Source organism: Pteropus medius, unplaced genomic scaffold (assembly GCF_902729225.1).
Source record: "Pteropus medius unplaced genomic scaffold, Ma_sr-lr_union100, whole genome shotgun sequence".
Lineage (NCBI taxonomy): Eukaryota > Metazoa > Chordata > Mammalia > Chiroptera > Pteropodidae > Pteropus > Pteropus medius.
The window spans coordinates 21422808-21443099 of record NW_024354875.1 but is presented as its reverse complement, the minus strand read 5'-3'; the positions used below and the strand labels follow the sequence as shown (position 1 = coordinate 21443099).

The 20292-nt window shown below is 35.3% G+C and overlaps 1 pseudogene; it reads left to right on the top strand.

The window, feature by feature from the left end:
• Positions 1-5598: 5598 nt before the first annotated feature.
• Positions 5599-5717, top strand: LOC120597407 (uncharacterized; annotated as a pseudogene).
• The last annotated feature ends 14575 nt before the right edge of the window (positions 5718-20292 follow it).

The following is a 20292-nucleotide window of genomic DNA, read 5'->3' as shown; positions in this document are numbered from 1 at the left end:
ACCTGCCATCTGGTTTAGGTAAGTAAAATCTCGTGAAAATCAAACATATCCTACACACTCAGTGAAATAAACTCTTTTTCTTTTCTGAAGCTCAATCATTTTATACGTGAAATTTGGTTTCTAAGAGTTCTTTATCGCTTTCTTTTTCTTCTCTGATCCTTTCTACTGGGAGGGAATTAAGTTACGGCAGAGCTATGTTAGAATACTCTTCCAACCCTGACTTTTTCCACGTGTCATGCTGCCTCCTGACCACAGGTCGACCCCTTGGAACTTGTCTATTACTTTGTTTATCTCGACATAGGAATGTCGAGGACAATGTTTGCTTTAAGAGGCTTATTCTGAAGTGAAAGAGTAAACCGTGCCCTCCTGAAGTTATAAATCAGGCCCAGAAAAACATTTTAGGGAAGAACAGTTTTCCAATTAAAGCCCTTTAGCTCCTATATTCATGTCTCCTCTAAGTTTCCTGATTGATTTCTGAGGATTGCAGAATCACTGTAAGGGATATTATCCAATCCAAGCCCCGAAGTTAATGAATACGGAACTGAAGCCCAGAGAAACTGGGTGAATTGTCTAAGGTTACAAAACCAGTTAAATGCAGAACTAGGAATAAGATCCTAGTCTGATTCCTAGTTTAGTGTGTTCCTAGGAACACTTAGGTTCCTGGGAAATTCTAGGGCCCTAACATCAGTTACCTAATTTGATGAGGCAGGCATGACTAAATTAATGCAAATCAGTACTCCCACCACTGAATTCAGCACTGAATTTCAAGGCCCCACATCACAGCGTGGGGTGTTCAATTATCTCTATTTTTAAGTACTCAAGAGTCAGATTGTGTTACAGACTAATCCAGGCTTGGTGGAGGCTGGGTATCAGCACCCAAAAACCCTCCATTTCAAATTCACTCTAGTTTCCCTCAAGGTGGCTCTTTGCTCTAGCTGGAACTTTTCCCTTACAGCTTAAAGCTACTGTAAGAGGCTCCTACGTGCAAAACTGTTACTGTGGTCTTCAAGGCCAAGTGTGTGAGAACCAATTGCCGGAGGAAAAAGGTATGTTTATTCAGAGGGTTCTTATTTCAAAGAAAGAGCAACCTGAGAATTTTGGTGGATGGCTTTTCTTTAAGAGGGAGCTATGGGACTCCAGGTGGCATTTGACCATGTATATCTAGAGTATGTCACTAAAAAGGGTGAGGTGTCTTTTTGATGCTGGTAGAGCATAGACTAGAGCCAGAATGTAGAATCCCATTCAAGCATCTCTAGTTTCCAGCCATGTGGCCTTAGTCTAGAAGCTAAATCTCTCTGTCTGAGTCTCTATGATGTCAAATGAAGATAATAGTGTCTATTTCAGAGAGCTATTGTGAGTTTCAAATGCGTTAAAGCATTTATAGTGCTTTGAACCATTCCTGTCACATAAATATTGGAGACTGTTTTTGTTATTATAGTTATTGACGGGATTCTTTCGCCATTCCTTTTTTTTTTTTTTTGTCTTGGAAACACTTCAGTGAAAGGTGGAGACCTCTAGACTTTCTCCCATAGACCTGCATGACAGCAGATGCCACAAGGGATACTCTGAAGGTCCATCTATTCTTCAGTGACCCCTCCTGGCATTGGCAGAGACTTTGTTGGGTCTGCACTTTAGTTGACTTCTCTCTTTGCCTAATCCTGCTTCTTCCTCTTTCTCCTGCAGAAGTTGATCTCTGATAAATATTCTGTATGCAAACATCATCTTGGCATCTAGAGACTCTACTGTATGAAAACTGACTTCCGAAAGATGTTAGTAACATGTCATAGAAAGAGTTTGGGACCCACTGACACAGTATGAAAATTTGGAAAAACATTTGCTCTCACAGGGTATCAGTTTTCATATCAATAAAATGAGGGTAATTATCTTTAACTTGTAAGAATGTCATGAGGAGTAAGGAAAATAGTAGTGTCAATCTCATGGCAGTGAGACCTGTAAGAGTTAATGTGAGACTCCCTCCATTTTACTGGCTCATTTCTTCAATTTTCTTTTCCCTCTTCCTCTTCCTAAATTGGTCATAATTTTTTTCTCTTATTTTACGTGTTCCTTTCCCTCTTCCTGTTCTGTCTCTCCATTTATCACCCCCTTTTAATTTTAATTTAATCCTTTAATCAGTGTTGTTGAGGTGTAATTTACATATAATAAAATACATACATTTTAACTGTACAGGGGACGAGTTTTGAAAAATGCATACACATGTGGATCCACCACTGCAATCACAATAATTTCATTACTGCAAAAGTTAACTTTATTCCTCTTCCCAATCAATCCTCTCTCTGTAGTCTTAGAATTGATCTGCTTTCTATCGCTGTAGATTGGATTGGTCTTTTCTAGAGTTTCTTATGAATATAATCCTACAGTATGTTTTCTTTTCTTGCTGGCTTTTCTCTCAATGTAATATTTCTTAGATTATTTATGTTGTGTACACTAGTTGTTTGTCCTTTTTTATTGCTGTGCAGTATTCTATCGTATGAAAGTCCTACAATTTGTTTCTCCATTTAAGAGATATTGGACATTTAGCTGTTTCTAAATTTCAGTTATTATGAATAAATCTACTATGAACACTTATTTCCCACATCTCAGAAGCTCCCATGTTCCCTCCCAGTCATTATCCCCTAGAGGTAAGCACTATGCCGACCTCTGGTACCACGGATTAGTTTTGCCTGTTCTTGAATTTTACATTAATGGAAATGCATCTATGTTAATGCTTGTAGCAATAATTTGTTTGTTTTCATTTCCATGTAGTATTCCATTTACGAATATATCACAATTTATTTAATCATTCTATTGTTGATGGACATTTGGGTTTTTTCAAGTTTTGGGCTACTATGAATAAAGCTGCTGTTATCATTCTTGTACATTTATTTCAGTGAATCTTTACAGTCTTTTCTCTTGGGTAATATAGTGGTGGGTAGCCAGACTTTTCCTCCCATTTCTGAGAACAAGCTGTGTTTGCTGAATGTACGCAGAGTTGAGAGTAGTCGCAATGGGCTTGTCAGTGTGGGTCTGCAAACCTCATTCATTGACTTGTGAGTCACTTTGAGAGCCATGGTCCATCCTGAGGTGTCTATTCCTGAAGTGGTCTGCACCTTCTCTGCTTGTGTAGCCTATTCCTTGACTCCTGCCCTTTCTTTTCTCAGGATTGCTGGGGCAAGGCTAGTTGTTTTCTATTAAAACTAGCAATACATGGTGATATCAGAAACGTGGAGGAGTGAGAGACATCCCCAGATCTCTCCCCTTGAAACAACAATAAACTGAACATCTAAAACTCAACAAAAACCACTCAAACTGCACACCAGCACATCTGAGCATGGGATCTGTGCATAAGAGCTACTCAAAACCTGGGTGGACTGGGAGAAACAAAGAAGCTGCCTCTCACAGCCACCAGAGCTCCTGTAGGAGGAGGAGGAGGGGAGAAGATGCGGTAAGATCCCTGAACAACTGTATCTGGGAGTGCTGTGAGCTCCACATGACTGGTGGCAGTGCTCAGTCAACAGGGCAGAAGGCAGAGAAATGGGGAAGGTAGAAAAGTGGGGAAGACAGAGAAACAACAGTTGATTTTTACCGGCTGTGGCTGCAAAACTGAGGCTGAGCCACAGCCCCCAACTCCCAACCCAGAGGGCCCCTCCCCCCATACCCTCTGAGACCGAATGCTGCGGACACCCAGGGGAATCTGAGAATATGCTACTGAAATGTTGCTAACACTGACAGGAACTGAGACTGAGGGTAGCAAGCATGATTAAATATCTATAAGGAAAAAAAAGACATTATTAAGACTTTATATAAAGCAGAGATCCAAGAGGATTAGATGCCACCTACTGGAAACCAAAAGAAAAACGCCTTCTTTGTAACAGGCTAGAGACCATTGTATAAGAAATCCTCTTTCTGGAAAAAAATTAGAATACACTTCCATTAATGCCCAGGCAGGGAAATAGTGCATAAAACATCAGGAACAACCAAGGCGACAATGTATCTCAGAAAGAAAGAGAAAAATATTCAGAAAATAAGCTTATAGATATAGAAATATGCGACTTAAATGACAGAGAATTCAGGATGGTATTTCTGAAAAAACTCAGTGAGTTCTGAAATGAGCCATATCAACAATTTCAGGAATTGCAAAAACAACTAGATGAGCAGAGCTAGGAGATTGAAACCCTCAAGAAGAACAGAATAGATCTTCTGGAGATAAAAAACACTGCAAGAGTTGAAAAATGAAATAGCAAACTTGGGAAATAGAGTTGACCAAATGGAGGAAAGGATCAATGATATCAAAGACAGAAATCTAGAAATAAATCAGAAGGAAGAAGAGAGAAACCGAAGAATGAAAAATAATGCAAGAGAAATACAAGAACTAGCTGATACCATGAGGAGAGGAAACATAAGAATAATGGAAATTCTTGAAGGGGAGGAAAAGGAGCAGGGATTAGAAAGCATTTTCAGACAAATAGTTGGTGAGAATTTCCCAAATCTAAGGAATGAGCTGGAGCTTGGAATTCAAGAAGTCAACAGAATACCCAATTATCTCACCCCAAAAAGGCCTTCACCAAGACACACTGTATTAAAATTATCAAAATCGACGACAAAGACAGAATTCTTAGAGCAGCCAGGGAAAAGAAGATGATAACCTATAAAGGAAAACCCATTAGATTATCATCGGACTTCTCAGCACAAACCTTACAAGTCAGAAAGGAGTGGAATCAAATATTCAGACTATTAAATGAAAGGAACTACCAGCCGAGAATAATATATCCAGCTAAGCTCTCCTTCAGAGATGAAGGAGATATAAAGACCTTTCCAGACATGCAAATTGAGGGAATTCTCCACTATGAGGCCTGTACAGGAAATACTGAAAGAGGTCAGCTCGCCTAAATCAAAATGACAAAAAGAAAAATACGTAATTAAGAGTAAGATGACTAGCAGGCTGATAGAAGCAGAGGAGTGCAATCCTTACTAGGAACAGGGCATTATAAGCTTAAAAATAAGAAGAGATTTGCTATAGCAAGATAATAATGAACGTTCAGCATACATAGAGACAAACTGAAACAACGATGACTGAAAAGATCCAAATTCGCAAAAGGGAATGGAGAAAAGGCACATGCAGAAGAAAAGGGACAACTGTATATATATAACTATCTTTTACATATTCGTAATAGTAACCACATGCCAAAGATTCAGAACTGAAGTATATAACATAAAACAAGAAAGACCAGAGGGAAAATCCACAAAAGCCAACCAAAATAAAGAAAACAGAAACACAAGGACAAGGAAGCAATGGAAACACTGAGCTACCAGAAAACAAAAGATAAAATGGCTATAAGAAGACCTCATATTTCAATAATCACCCTAAATGTAAATGGACTGAACTCACCAATAAAAAAGCAGAGAGTTGCAAATTGGATCAAAAAACAAAACCCAACCATATGCTGCCTCCAGGATACACTTCTCAGCTCCAAAGACAAACATAAACTCAAAGTGAAAGGGTGGAAAATGATATTTCAAGCAAATAGCATTCAGAGAAAAGTGGGAGTAGCAGTACTAATATCAGATGAAATAGACTTCAGAATAAAAAGTGTAAAGAAAGTCCATGGCCGTGCCACCCTGAACACGCTTGATCTCGTCTGATCTCAAAAGCTAAGTAAGGTTGGACCTGGTTAGTACTTGGATAGGAGACCGCCTAGGAATATCGGATGCTGTAGGTTTAAAAAAAAAAAAAAATGTAAAGAAAGATACTGAGGGACACTTCATAATGAAAAAGGGAATCATGCACCAAGAAGACATAACACTTATTAATATCTATGCTCCCAATCAAGGAGCCCAGAAATACATAAAGCAATTACTAACAGAACTAAAGGGAGAAACAGACCAAAACATCATCATAGTAGGGGACCTAAATAAATACCCCACTGTCGGATATGGACAGATCATCCAAACAGAAAATCGATAAGGAAATAACATCCTTAAATGACATATTAGACCAACTGGACATAATTGACATTTACAGGGCCTTTCATCCCCAAACAGTTGCTTATACATTCTTCTCTAGTGCACATGGAACATTCTCAAGGATTGACCACATACTGGGACACAGAAATAGCCTCAACAAATATAAGAGGGTTGAAATCACACCAACCATATTCTCTGATCATAATCCTTTGAAACTAGAGATCAACTGTAAAAAGAAAGCAAAAAGAACCACAAATACATGGAGATTAAACAACATGCTACTGAAGAATAACTGGGTCAGAGAAGAAATAAAAGGAGAGATCAAGAAATACATAGAAACGAATGATAATGATAGTACGACATATCGAAACTTTTGGGACACAGCAAATGTGGTCATAAGAGGAAAGTTCATATCATTATAGGCCTATTTCCAAAAACAAGAACGATCCCAAATAAACAACCTAATGCTTCATTTTTAAAAAATAGAAAAGGAAGAATAAATGAAGCCTAAAATCAGCAGACAGAAAGAAATAATCAAAATTAGAGCAGGAATAAATAAAATTGAAAACAAGAAAAGAATAGAAAAAAATAAATGCAACAAAGAGCTGGTTCTTTGAGAAGGTTAATAAAATTGACAAACCCCTGGCTAGACTCACTAAAGAAAAAAAGAAATAAACAAATAAACAAAATCAGGGATGAAAGATGGGAAATTACGACTGACATCGCAGAAATACAAAGGATTATACAAGAATACTATGAAAAAGTATATAACCAAATTTAATAACCTAGAAGAAATGAACCAGTACTTAGAAAAATACAGCCTTCCTAGACTAAATCAAGAACAGGAAAATCTAAATAGACTGATCAGCAGTATGGAAATTCAAACAATCATCAAAAATCTACCAAAAAGTAGAAGTCCAGGACCAGATGGCTTCACCAGTGAATTCTACCAAATGTTCAAAGAAGATTTAATACCTCTTCTCCTCAAACTATTCCTACAAATCGAAGAGGAAGCAATATTTCCGAACTCATTTTATCAGGTCAATATTACCCTGATACCAAAACCTGGTAAAGATAACACAAAAAAAGAAAACTACAGACCGATATCTCTCATGAATACAAATGCAAAAATCCTAAATAAGATACTAGCGAACCAAATACAGCAACATATTAAAAAGATTATACACCACGATCGAGTGGGCTTCATCCTAGGGGCACAGGGATAGTTCAATATACACAAATCAATTAATGTGATACACCACATAAACAAATTAAAAAATAAGAATCATATGATCATATCAATAGATGCAGAAAAAGCCTTTGACAAGATACAACATCCATTTATGATCAAAACACTTAACAAAATTGGTATAGAAGGAAAGTATCTTAACATAATAAAGGCCATATATGACAAACCCTCAGCCAACATTATACTTAATGACGAAAAACTAAAAACTTTCCCTCTAAGATCAGGAACAAGTCTAGGCTGTTCACTATGGCCACTGTTATTCAATATAACATTGGAGGTCCTAGCGAGTACAATCAGGAGAGAGAAAGATATAAAAGGCATCCAAATAGGAAACAAAGTCAAACTATCACTATTTGCGGATGACATGATTCTCTATAAAGAAAACCCTAAAGACTCCACAAGAACACTACTAGAAACAATAAGCAAATACAGTAAAGTTTTTGGATACAAAATCAACATTCAAAAATCCATAGCATTCCTATACTTTAATAATGAAGTGTCAGAAAAAGAAGAGGAAAAAATAATTCCTTTTGCAATTGCAACAAAAAGAATAAAATACCTAGGAATAAATTTAATGAAACATGTGAAGGAACTATATAATGAAAACTATATAAGACCTATAAAAAGAAATCTAAGAAGATACAAAGAAATGGAAAGATATTCTGTGTTCTTGGATTGGAAGAATCAACATAGTTAAAATGAGCATATTACTTAAAGCATTATATAGATTTAATGCAATCCCTATCAAAATCCCACTGGCATTTTTTAAAGAAATAGAATAAAAATCATCAGATTTGAATGGAAGTACGAAAGACCCCGAATTTCTAAAGCCATTCTGAGAAAAGAGAACGAGGCTAGAGACATCACTCTGCCCAACTTCAAATTATACTACAAAGCGACAGTAATCAAAATGGCATGGTATTGGCAGCAAAACAGACACATGGACCAGTGGAACAGAATCAAGAGTCCAGAAGTAAATTCGTATTTATAGGGGCAAATAATTTTCGACAAAAAAGCCAAAAACATACAGAGGAGAAAGGAAATCTTCTTCAATAAATGGTGCTGGGAAACTGGAAAGCCACCTGCAAAAGAATGAAACTAGACTGCTGTCTATTACCACACACCAAAATTAACTCAAAATGGATTAAGGATCTGAATATAAGAGTTGAAACAATAAAATACGTAGAAGAAAATATAAGAACTAAACTCAAGGACCTTGGACTTAAAGAGGATTTTATGAATTTGACCTCAAAAGCAAGGGAAGTAAAAGCTGAAATACATGAGTGAGACTATATCAAACTAAAAAGCTTCTGCTCAGCAAAAGAAATTGTCGACAAGATAAAGAGACAACCATCCAATTAGGAAAATATATTTGCAAGCAATGCCTCCGATAAGGGCCTAATACTCAAAATATACAAAAAACTCATACAATTCAATAACAACAAAAATACAAATGATCCAATCAAAAAATGGGCAGAGGACCTGAACAGACACTTCTCCCAAGAAGACATACAAATGATCAACAAACATATGAAAGGATGCGCAACATCACTAGCTATTAGGGAAATGCAAATCAAAACCACAATGAGATACCATCTCACACCTGTTGGAATAACTATAATCAACAAGAGCAGTAATAACAAATGCTGGAGAGGATGTGGAGAAATCGAAACCCTCATACACTGCTGGTGGTACTGCAAATTGGTACAGCCACTATGGAAAACAGTATGGAGTTTTCTAAGAAAACCAAGAATTGATCTATCATATGATCCAGCAATCTCTCTACTGGGTATTTACCCCAAAGACTTGAAAACTCATATCTGAAAAGATATTTGCACTCCGATGTTCATAGCAGCATTATTCACAGGACATGGAAGCAACCGAAGTGTCCTACGATAGATGATTGGCTAAAGAAGCTGTGGTACATATATACAATGGAATGTTACTCAGCCATAAGAAGAGATAAAATATTGCCATTCGCAATAACATGGATGGACCTTGAGATAATCATGCTAAACAAAATAAGCCAGACAGAAAAAGTTTTAAATCACTTATATGTGGGATATAAACCTAAAAGCAACAAATAAACAGGACAAACAAACAGAGACTCATGGATATGGACAATAGACTAGTGGTTATCAGAGGATAGGGGGGAAGGAGGGGGGGAGGTAGATGGGAGAAAGAAAAATTTTAATAATTTCTTCAATTAAAAAAATAAATTAAAAAAATGTTAAAAAAATTAGCCATACTTAAATTTTAAAGTATTTTAAAATAAAAACAACAAATATTCATAATAGCAATACATAAAACAGAAAAAAAAAAGTCATATCAAACCTGCCCTGTTTGGAGGCCTCTCTTCCTCAGAGGCCTGACTGCAGAGCAAAATGAAATCTTTCCAAATCTTTCCAGTTCTTCCCTTCTTCGGTCTCTTCGCAAGGAAGCATGCATCACCTTCTCATTGTTGAGAATTTGCCTAATAAGTAGTGTGTATAAACACCCCAAGCTAAACAAAACCAACATGGGGACATGACAAACATTCTAGAATTTTTATATTGGACATTTAGCTGTTTCTAAATTTAGCTATTATGAATAAATCTATTATGAACATTTATGTACAAATCTGTATATGGATATATATCTTCGTTTCTTTTGTAGTAGAATTGCTGAGTCATATGTTAAGTGTATATTTAAGTTGATAAGAAAATGCCAATATCATGTTGTATTCTATCTAAAAAGCATGCAAGTTTCAGTTGCTCCACATTCTCTCCTGCACTGGGCATTGTTAGTCTTTTTTGTTTTGTTGTCCTAGTAGGTGTGAAGTAAAAGTATCTCATGATTTAATTTACATTTCCCTGATGACTAATGATGTTAAGCCTCATTTCATGCTTTAATAGCCTATTGTATATTTTTTGTGAAGATTTTGTTGAAATGTCCATTTTTAATTGGGTCTTTTTCCAATTACTGAATTCTATAAGTGGGTGTGTATTTTGGATCTAAGTTCTTTCTTAGACACATTGTGAATATTTTCTCCCAATTTATTTTCTTTAGGTCATTTTTCAAGGAGAAGTTTTAAATTTTGATGAAGGCGAATTTATTATTTTTTTCTATTATAATACTGTTTGCATTTTATCTAAGGAAGCTTTGCCAACAACAATGTTGCAAAGACTTTCTCATGTATCTTTCCTTAAGAGTGATAAACTTTTAGGTTTCACATTTAGCACTATATATAGTTCATTTCAAGTTAATTTTTTCACATGATGTAAGGTACAAGTCTCATTTTTCCCCCCATATAGGTATCCAATTCTAGTACCATGTATTGAGAAGTTTTTCTTTTTCTAATTGAATTACTTGTCACCTTTTTAAAAAATTATATGACTGTTTATAAGTGGCCTATTTCTGTTCCATTATCTATATGACTATTCTTATGCCGGAAACAAACTCATCTGATTATTGTGGCTTTATAGTAAGTGTTAAGATCAGGTACATGTAAGACCTCAAATTTTGTCTTTCTTTTTCCAATATAATCTTTTGTCTACTTTAGGTTCATTGCATTTCCATATGAATTTTAGAATCTGCTTGCCAATTTCTACAAAAATGCCTGCTGTGATTTTCATTAAGATTGCATTGAATCTATTTGGGGAAAATTGGCATCTTAAAAATATTGAGACTTCCTATCCAAGCATGATATACTTCTTCATTTATTTATGTCTTATTAATTTTCTTAGAGATATAATTTAGTTTTTAGTGCCAATATCTTATATGTCTCTTGAAAAATTTATTCCTAAATATTTTAGGTATTTTAAATGGTTTAATTGTTGTTAGAATTTTATATCTTAATTGTTTATTGCTAGAATATAGAAGAAGTACAATTAATCTTTGTGCATTAATATTTTTCCCTGAAAACTTGATAAATTCACTTATTACTTGCAGATTTTTAAAGTAGATTTCTTAGTACGTGTACATAGAAATGATATCAACTGCAGATAAAGACAGTTTTAGGTTTTTTTCCTAATATGTATGCTTTTGTTGATTTTTCTTGCCTTTTTGCACTGGCCAAGACCTCTATTACAACTGAAGAGAACAGGTAAGAGTGGTACCCTGTCTTAGTCCCAGTCTCAGGGGAAAAGCATTTAGTCTCTTACCTTTAATTAGCTGTAGTTTGTTTGTAAATACCTTTCATTTAGCTGAAAAAGTTTCTTTCTATTCTTAGATTGCTGAATTTTTATTGTGAATGTATTAAAATTTGCCAAATGTTTATTTTTACATCTATTAGTATAATCACGTTTCTCTATTATTATGTTAATATGATTTAAATCAATTAATATTTAAAATTTATGCATATCTAAAATAAGTTTATGCAATAATACCATTTGGTCATGGTTTATTATCCCTTTTTTTGAATTTCTTTTGTGATTTCTTCTTAAACTTATGGGTTACACATAACGAATTGTGTGATTTCAAAACATTTTGGGATTTTTATTATCAGTTTCCAATTTAATACAATTTCGTTCAGAGAATATAGTTTGTATGATTTCAATTTTAAAAATATATTGAGATTTATTTTCTTTCCTAGCAAATGGTCAACTTCAGTGAATCAACCATGGGAATTTAAGAAGAATGTATATCTATTCTGAGTTTTCAGTAAAATGTTCAATGAATGTCAATTGGTCAATTTGGTTAATGGCATTGTTGAAGTATTTTATATCTCTGTTGATTTTTAGTCTGCCTAATTTATCCATTACTGAGAAGAGTTTTTAATTGTTAATTGTAATTGTGGGTATTTCTTTTTCTTTTTTCAGTTCTTTCAGTTTTTACTTCATATATTTTGAAGCTCTATTATTATGTGTATACACATTTAGGATTATTATATATTCTTGAAGAATTGACTCATTTATCATTATGAAATGAACCACTTTACCCACTGTAATAATTCTTGTCTTAAAGTCTACATTGCCTGGTTTTAATTTAACCACTCTGGCTTTATTTTGATTATTATTGCCGCATATATTTTCCATGCTTTTTCTTTTAATATATTGGTGTCTTTACATTTAAGGTGAGTTTGTTGAAGACAGCCCATAGTTGAATCTTGCTTTTTTATCCATTTCAACAACTTCTAACTTTTAACTGTAGACTTTGGACTATTTACATGTAGTGTTTTTATTGGTATGTTTGAGGTTAAATATAATAATTCGTAGTTTGTTTTTTTATCTGTTCTGTCCTTGGTTTTTTTCTGGCCTTTTTTTAGATTAATTTATTATTTTTACTCTTTCATTTTATTTCTGCTAGTGGCTTATTAGTCATACTTCTGTGTTTTATCTTTTAAAATGTTTGCTCTAAGCTTTGCAATATGCATTTTAAACTTAACACAGTCTATCTTTAAATTATATCACAAAACTTTACATATAATGTAAGAACTTTACAATAGTGTAACTTATTACCTTTCTTTTCTCTCTTTTTTGCATCAGTGTTACTTCTGCATATATTACTTGGGGTTTCAGTCACATGTATGTTGTGTTAGGTCCCTTGAAATTATTCCACAAGTCACTGAGGATTCTCCTCTTCTTCCTCTTCCTTCTTCTTTAGTCTTCTCCCTTTCGATGCTTCCTTTTGGAGAATTTATATTGCATTGCATTTTTTTTCCAGTTCCTAATCTGCTGTTAACCCTAACCAACAAAATTTTTATTTCAGATGTTATACTTTTCATCTGTAGAAGTTCTTTTTTTATATCTTCCATTTCTTTCCTTTCTGTATTTAATTTTTCCTGAAACACAATGATCATAGCCTTCTTAAAGCTCCTCTCTACTAATTCCACATCTCTGTAATTGCTAGTTTTGTTGTTGTAGACTGACTTTCCATCTGATTAGTGGTTTTATTTCCTCTTTTTTATACACACATAGTAAATTTTTATTGGATTCTGCACATTGTAAATTTTATGTCATTTGAGTGATGGATTTTGTTTTATTCCTTTGAAAAGTGTTTGATTTTGTTTTGGTAGTCGTTTAAATTATTGGCAGATCTATTGATTCTTTTAGGAGTTATTTTTTTTTAAAGACTTTATTAGAGAATGTCTAGAGTAGATGTTACTTTATGGTTAGCTAAGCACCACTACTACAGGTTGATTCTTCTGTGTTCTCTACTGAATGCTTTTTCTAGTTAATAGGGACTTTTTGTTCTGGCTATTGTGAACTCAAAACATTACCACTCACGTGTAAACTCTGGGGTTGTTTTGTTTGCAGCTCTCTGGCAATTGTTCTCCCCTTAAAAATTGTTCTTTGCACAGACTATGAATGTGTAGATCGATATTTAGTCAAACACTAAAGGGAGCCCTATGAATATTTCTAAAGCTCTTTCTCTTTTTTCATATACTCTTTCCTGCACACTCCCACATCAATGTCTTGAAGACTTTTCTTCTTGGCTGGTCAGATTCCTTAGAGAAAACTCTTATAATCTTTGACCTGAAGAGTATGTGCCAGGCTGCCAATGCTCAGGAATCCAAATGAGGCAAAAGGCTATAAGTCACAACAGCTAATTCACAAACTTTTACACATTCTCTTTTTTTTTTTCAGTTAGTTCACCCATTGTTAACTGTCTGGGGTCCCCAGCTAGAGATCCTCTATTTACCTTCCCCAGAAAATAAACTCTGGGCTTCTCCCAAGAGGGAGAGGAAACTTTTGGGGGCTAACTGTTTCTTAAACAGAGTTGGAAATAACAGTCCTGATTTATAACCCCATATTCACACCATTTCTGGAAATACCTAGTGCCAGTAATACCTGAGTCTTTGGGAGTTCTGCAGTGTGAAATGAGTTGCTTCTCAGCTCTCCTTACTACCAGTTTAGGATTTAACTTCTTGGGTCTGCTAAGTCATCCATCTGTTTCCAGCTTCTGAAAATTTGTGGCTGGAATCTATTCTCCTGTTCTCTTTGTGGTATTCTTTTCCAAATACCTTTCTCATAAGTGGTAAGTGCACACATGAAGGTCTACTCTTCCCCCTACTCTAATGAATAGAGATGCTGACCAAATTAAGTCTAGGTATAATTCTACTGTTCCTGGTGTCCTGGAAAATTTAGGTTTCCTCAATGCATTTGTTACATAATAAAATCTAAGTTTCTTAACGTGTCAACTCTGGCTTACTGAGGAATTACAAAAGACTACACTTAGTATTCTACATAAAATAAGACCTCATTCATGAATTTTTATTTCTTCCAAATACTGTATAGTAGATCTGCAAATCCTTCAATTAATTTGATTTTTTTCTCTCTGCATTCAGCTTCTAAGTGAGGGAAACATTAAATACAACAATCCTGTCAGGGATTTAGTTGAAATAAACATTCCGATATGTGTCCTGGGGGTGAAGAGATATAGGGCCACATTATACTCTTTCTCTATCTATGGCAAAGAGAATTGATGTTCTGAATGATAATCTTAAGACATTATGTCTCCTATCAAATAAAAATTAAATTATGTTCTATCTTTAATTTATAAGGTAGAACTTTAGGAAACATTTTTGAGATAGTTAGACTTTCATTTCTGAGTTCTGGGGGACTCAAACTAGTGTGAAACAAGAGTCCTTGTTCTTGAGAGTCTTACAATTAAGTCAAGGAGAGAGACATTATATTTAATATAAGTCAAAACAGGAGAGTACATGTTGTGTTGGTGGTAAAGCTGTTGGTTAACAGCTTTAGGAGTAATATGAAGAAGGTAGAAGGACTTCATTCAAGAGCCAAGTGGATCTACCAAACCAGAAGAGGAATTAATTAAGGTGATTCTTGCTTTTGCTTCTTCACTCATTCTTAGGTTTTGGGCAATAGGAATGCAGAAGAGTAGTTTAGATGTAGCAAGTTTGAATATAGTGGGAGCTCCAACGATCATATTTTAATGTATAGTTTGGTTTTCCTAAATTTTCATGATCATATTTTATATATAATAATACATATTTCATGTATGTGTATATATTAATCAGGTTTATTATGGTGACAGAAACTCATTTTAAACTACTTAAAGCAAAAAAAAACCACATTCTATTGACCAATGTGATTAACAAGGTCAATGATAGAATGGATCAGGTACTAATAGATCTAGATGCTCAGATAATGTCATTAGAAATTTCTTTCTCTTTGTCTCTTGGTTCTGCTTTCTTTCATGTTCTCTTGGTTTTTAGGCAGACTTTTTCTACATGTTGGGACTTATGGCCATCAATGTGGGTCTTGTGTGGCTGGCACAGCTTTCCATTTCAGATCAGAGAACTTTCATTCTTAGCACCCATATATAGGGAGTGTCTGTTAGTAATCTATTTTGAGCACATTTACCCTTTTTTTTCTTTTATTTCCACTTTTACTTAAATTTTCCCTCATTTCTTGTTCCTTTTATTGTCAAGGCTTGGCAAAGTCCATGCCACATTCTATCAGCACTGAGCAACTAGCCATTATTGTCAAAACAAACAAAACATGAGAATTGTGTGTAACTGCTCATATTTTAAAACATAATCCACATTAATAATTACCATTTATTAGGTGCCTCATCCACACTGGGTATTGACATGATGTGGCAGAGTAAGTCATCATGTAGTGGTACTTCACATAAATCTCCCCTAGTCATCTTTGTAGTGGTACTTTACATAAATCTCCCCTAGTCATCCTTATAGTGATACTTTACATAAATCTCCCCTAGTCATCCTTCCTATCCTGGAAGAGGGTTTTATCTTCATTTTACAATTAAGGAAATTGAGGCACTAACAGGTTATTCAACGTGCCAGAGTCACAGCTAGAAATGTACCTGCTTATGGGATCTGATGCCAAAGGAGTAGTTTTGTTGTTTGAGGTGTTTCTTTCCCAGTAGTAGCATTTAATATTCAGTTGCCACCGAGCCTCTCTTCTAAGTAGTTGATTTTTTTTCTATCCAATCAAAAGTTTTCAGGGATCCTGATAGCAGATACTATGATCTATTCAGGAGACTGACACAATACTCTGAATCCAAAAATTCCTTTCATATAGCAAAGCTGTTATTTTCTTTCAGCAAGGACAAGGGCAATAAAAGCATACCAGGAAGAACAGTGGAGAGGAAAATAACATAAACCTCTTTTTCCTTCCATCAATCCTCTCTTCATTCTACAAAAATTTAAGGAGTCTATTACCAATCAGACACTATAGGAGTGGCCTTGGGTCACGACACTGAACTAGATTTAGTCACCGCCATCAAAGGCTTTCAGTCCAGTAGAGAAGATGGCGTGGAAGCAGATGATACAGTACAAAGTGGCAAGTTCTGGGATGGAATTAAATTTGTGTTGCTCTGGGAACACATAAGAGGAAAACTTCAATACAGACTGTAAGAAGGGAGAAAAGTTTCAGATCTTGTCCTAGCAGTCTCAGAGCTCACACACTCTTTGCTTCATTTCTGTAAGGATGATCATTTAAATCATTGCCTCCATTAGGAGAAGTTCTAATTAGAGCATGGCTGGGTCCTCTGCTGAGAATTATACATAGTCTGGGTGTCCATTAGCATTAGAGGTGCAATAAAGAGTCTATTAAATGCCATGCTAAAGTAAATGCTTTTTGTAGAATATACACTTGATAAATGGTAACTGTCCATAAAGAAATTCACACAACCAAGAATGCTTATTTAGGAAGTGATAAAATGTAATGCAATGTTTCTCCCCAAAAAGAAAGTTAACATTTACTTGCCTTAGTCTGGGGCCTGTGAAATTCATATCCGCTTAGTCTTAAGCCACTTTCTTTTCTCATACTGAACATTATACACGAGCCATTTATGGTTTCAATTACCACCTATGAAGCAAAAACTATCCAATCATATCTCCAGCTGATCTTTTCTCCTGTTTTTCATATTCATATACGTAGCTAATTGCCTACTGGACATTTCCACTAGGATATTCCACAACCTTTCAAACTTAACATGTATAAAACTTTATTTATAATTATTCTATCAAATCTATAATGATGCTTGTGGTTCCTAATCTTATTGACTAACACCACTACAAATCCATCTGCTCAGGTTAGAGACCTAGAATTCATCCTTGCCTGCCCCTTTCCTCCTTCTCTTTGTCACATTCCTCCCAATAGCCAACCTAAGTCCTGCAGATTCTACGTCTCAAGTAGCTCTTGATCCTACCCATTACTTTTATCCCTATTGTCACTGCTCTAGTTGAGGCTACCATCATCTCCCACTTGGATATTGTAGTAGTTGCCTAAAGATTGTTTTACCTCCAATTTTGTTATAATGCAGCCAGAATAATATATTGAGACACAAGTATGGGTCATGTCAGCACCTACCCTAAATATTAAACAGCTTCTCATTGCCCTTTGTATACAGAACTATCTCTTTCGTATGGTTTATAAGTAGGCTGATCATATGTTCCATTTTTCTAGAATGATCTCAGTTTATGCTAGTTATTTTAGCATAACTATGAACAGTTTCTTCTTTCACTCACAAATGTGTTCTAGTTTGATTGAAAGATTGTAGGTTACTCTATTTATAAGACTTTTCATTATTTGGATTTTACATACTTCTCCATTCTCATCTCTCACTTAAACTCTGTTCCAGTCTCATCAAATGCCTTTCAGTTCTTCTGACATACACTCTTTCTTTAACTTTCAGTCTAGTGCCCATACACTTATCTCTTCTTGGACCACTTTTTATCTTCTTTCAACCTTGGCTAATGGCTGCTCATTCTTCAGGTCACAACTTAGTTTCATTATATGTCTGTCCTGTCATTGCTCAAGCACCGATATTTCTAAATAAAATTTCATTGGAACACAGCTATGCCTATTTATTACATACTGTCTATAGATACTTTCTTGCTGTGATGGCAGAGTTGAATCGTTGAAACAAAGACTCTGTAGCCAGCAAAACTCAACATATTTATGATCTGGCCCTTTACAGTAAAAGCTTCCCAACCCTTTGGTCTTGCATACCAAACTTGGAGACCTTGGCAAGAGTCTAGGAGCTTGCTACTGCAAGTGCAGGCTGCAGACCAGCAGCAACGGCATGAAGGAATTTATTATGAGTATAGAAATCTTGGACCCAACCTCAGATCTACTGAATCAGAAACTGTATTTTAACAATATCTTCAGATGATTTTTGTGTACATCAGAGTTGGAGAGAGCTGACCTAGGTGCCCTAGGAGACTGAGGAGAACCCCCTAAGGTGCTCACTCTTGAGAAGGCATTGCCTCTAGATGTACAGAAAGTTTGGTGGTGGCTTAATATTTATGGGTTTCAGGACTCACTATGAAAACAAGCCATACTTCTAAACTTAAAGGAATAAAACCTTAACAACAGAATTTTAGGACTATAGAGACTGAGAAAGTGAATATTTTGAGGTCAAGGAGACTCTAAATACTGCTAAAATCACACTATTAAACAGTCACATTAATTTGACTATGAAGGAGGCCAACGCTAAACATTTTTTGAGCTCGAGAGGGCTTAATAGTGCTGATCAGAAGCAGATGCTCTTTTATTCCTGCCTCAGTGCTCCATTTTATTACAATGACAGAAATCTCCACTCTTTCTTTGTTCACCTAACTCTTTCTGATTTTTTCCTCTCTATGGCTGCAGTTGATACTAATAGCTTTGAGGGGAAGAGGTTTAGTTAAATTAAAAAAAAAGTATTTGCTATCCATACTTTGTTTTGATGGCTGTAAAAAAAAAAAAGTCATGCAAAATAAGGCTATATTTCTATTACTCTTGAGACATCACACTGGGGACAATTCCAGGAACCCTGCAAGAATCATATTGGGCAGCAGGACAGAGTGATAGTGCTGTTCCAACACAAGAAATAAGTTGATTGCCACCAAACAATGTTTCTACGTGAATACCAGTAAGAGCCATAGAGTATTCTGTAAGCTACTTAAGTCGTACAGCAATGAATGTCTCCAATAGCACATGGTGTTCCTCTTTAGAGCAGGAGATGTGTTTACCCTTTCCAAACAATCCAAAATAAAATCTGGAGTCATGGACACCGTGTGCTCTCTTTTGTGATAAATGAGTAGTCCCAGTGTGTCAACATGGGAAATTTAATAAATATCATCAGCTCCATCACTGTAATGTTTTGTCACAGTGAGAAACATATAAAAAGTTGATGTTATTTGTCTTTGTTGCTGTTACTTTGCTCAAGATTTTAATTTCACTAAACTCAGGCTTGGATTTCTTTATCAAAGAGCAAAAAAACACTCAAAATTTACTAGCTTATTAATTTGGACAAAAGTACACTTTGTATTTTTTGGAACCTGAAATAAATAATCCTAGTCAGTCACAATTCACAATTGTATCTGGAGACAAGGGTGGTTTAAAAACTGTGGATTTTCTGCCCTTATTAAACTCATTTCTATAGTTAGTAAATAATAAATTTGACTAATTTCAACAAACTTTTCTTTATCTCACTTTACCATTTCCCTAATGCAGATTCAAATAAGTCAGTTAAAATAAAATTTCTGTCTAAAAGAAATAAAGAGAAACAGGAGAGACTTGGATACTCTATAATGAACACCCAGGCCCTTGAAATATGGAGCTGGCTGTAGAGATTTATTGATGGAGGCAGCTCTGGGGACACTGGGGACGCTGGCCCAAGGGGGTTTACAGATGTGAATTTCGGTTTTGCTTCCTAGGTTCCCTGCGTGGCTTGGTGCTCCATAGCTCAGGGAAAATAGATGCAGATTTAAGATTCTGGACTGTTGCATGTTGTTCTTTTCCAATTCGTTGCTGTTATAAATGTAGTTTCTATATCTAGGGAATGGAGACTACTTATAAATATTTTCCGTATTCAGGGAAAGTTTTCTTCTTCCACCTGCAGCAAGCTGTTCTGATGCAAATAAATTCTGTGGATGGGTGGAACCCCAGGCTCTTTCCTTGCCCATTAACTCATTTAAAAGAATCTAGAATTCTAGTTCAGCAGATAGTACCTACTCTGGGCCAGGTTGTATGCTAGCGCATGTTTTTCAGTTACTCTTTACCATTACCCCATAGGATAGATAGTATTAGTCAATTTACAGATAAGGAAGCAGGCTTATAGAGGGTATTCAGCTACTATACCACGCTGCATTGTGTTATAAGTGGATTAAAAAGATCTCCTTT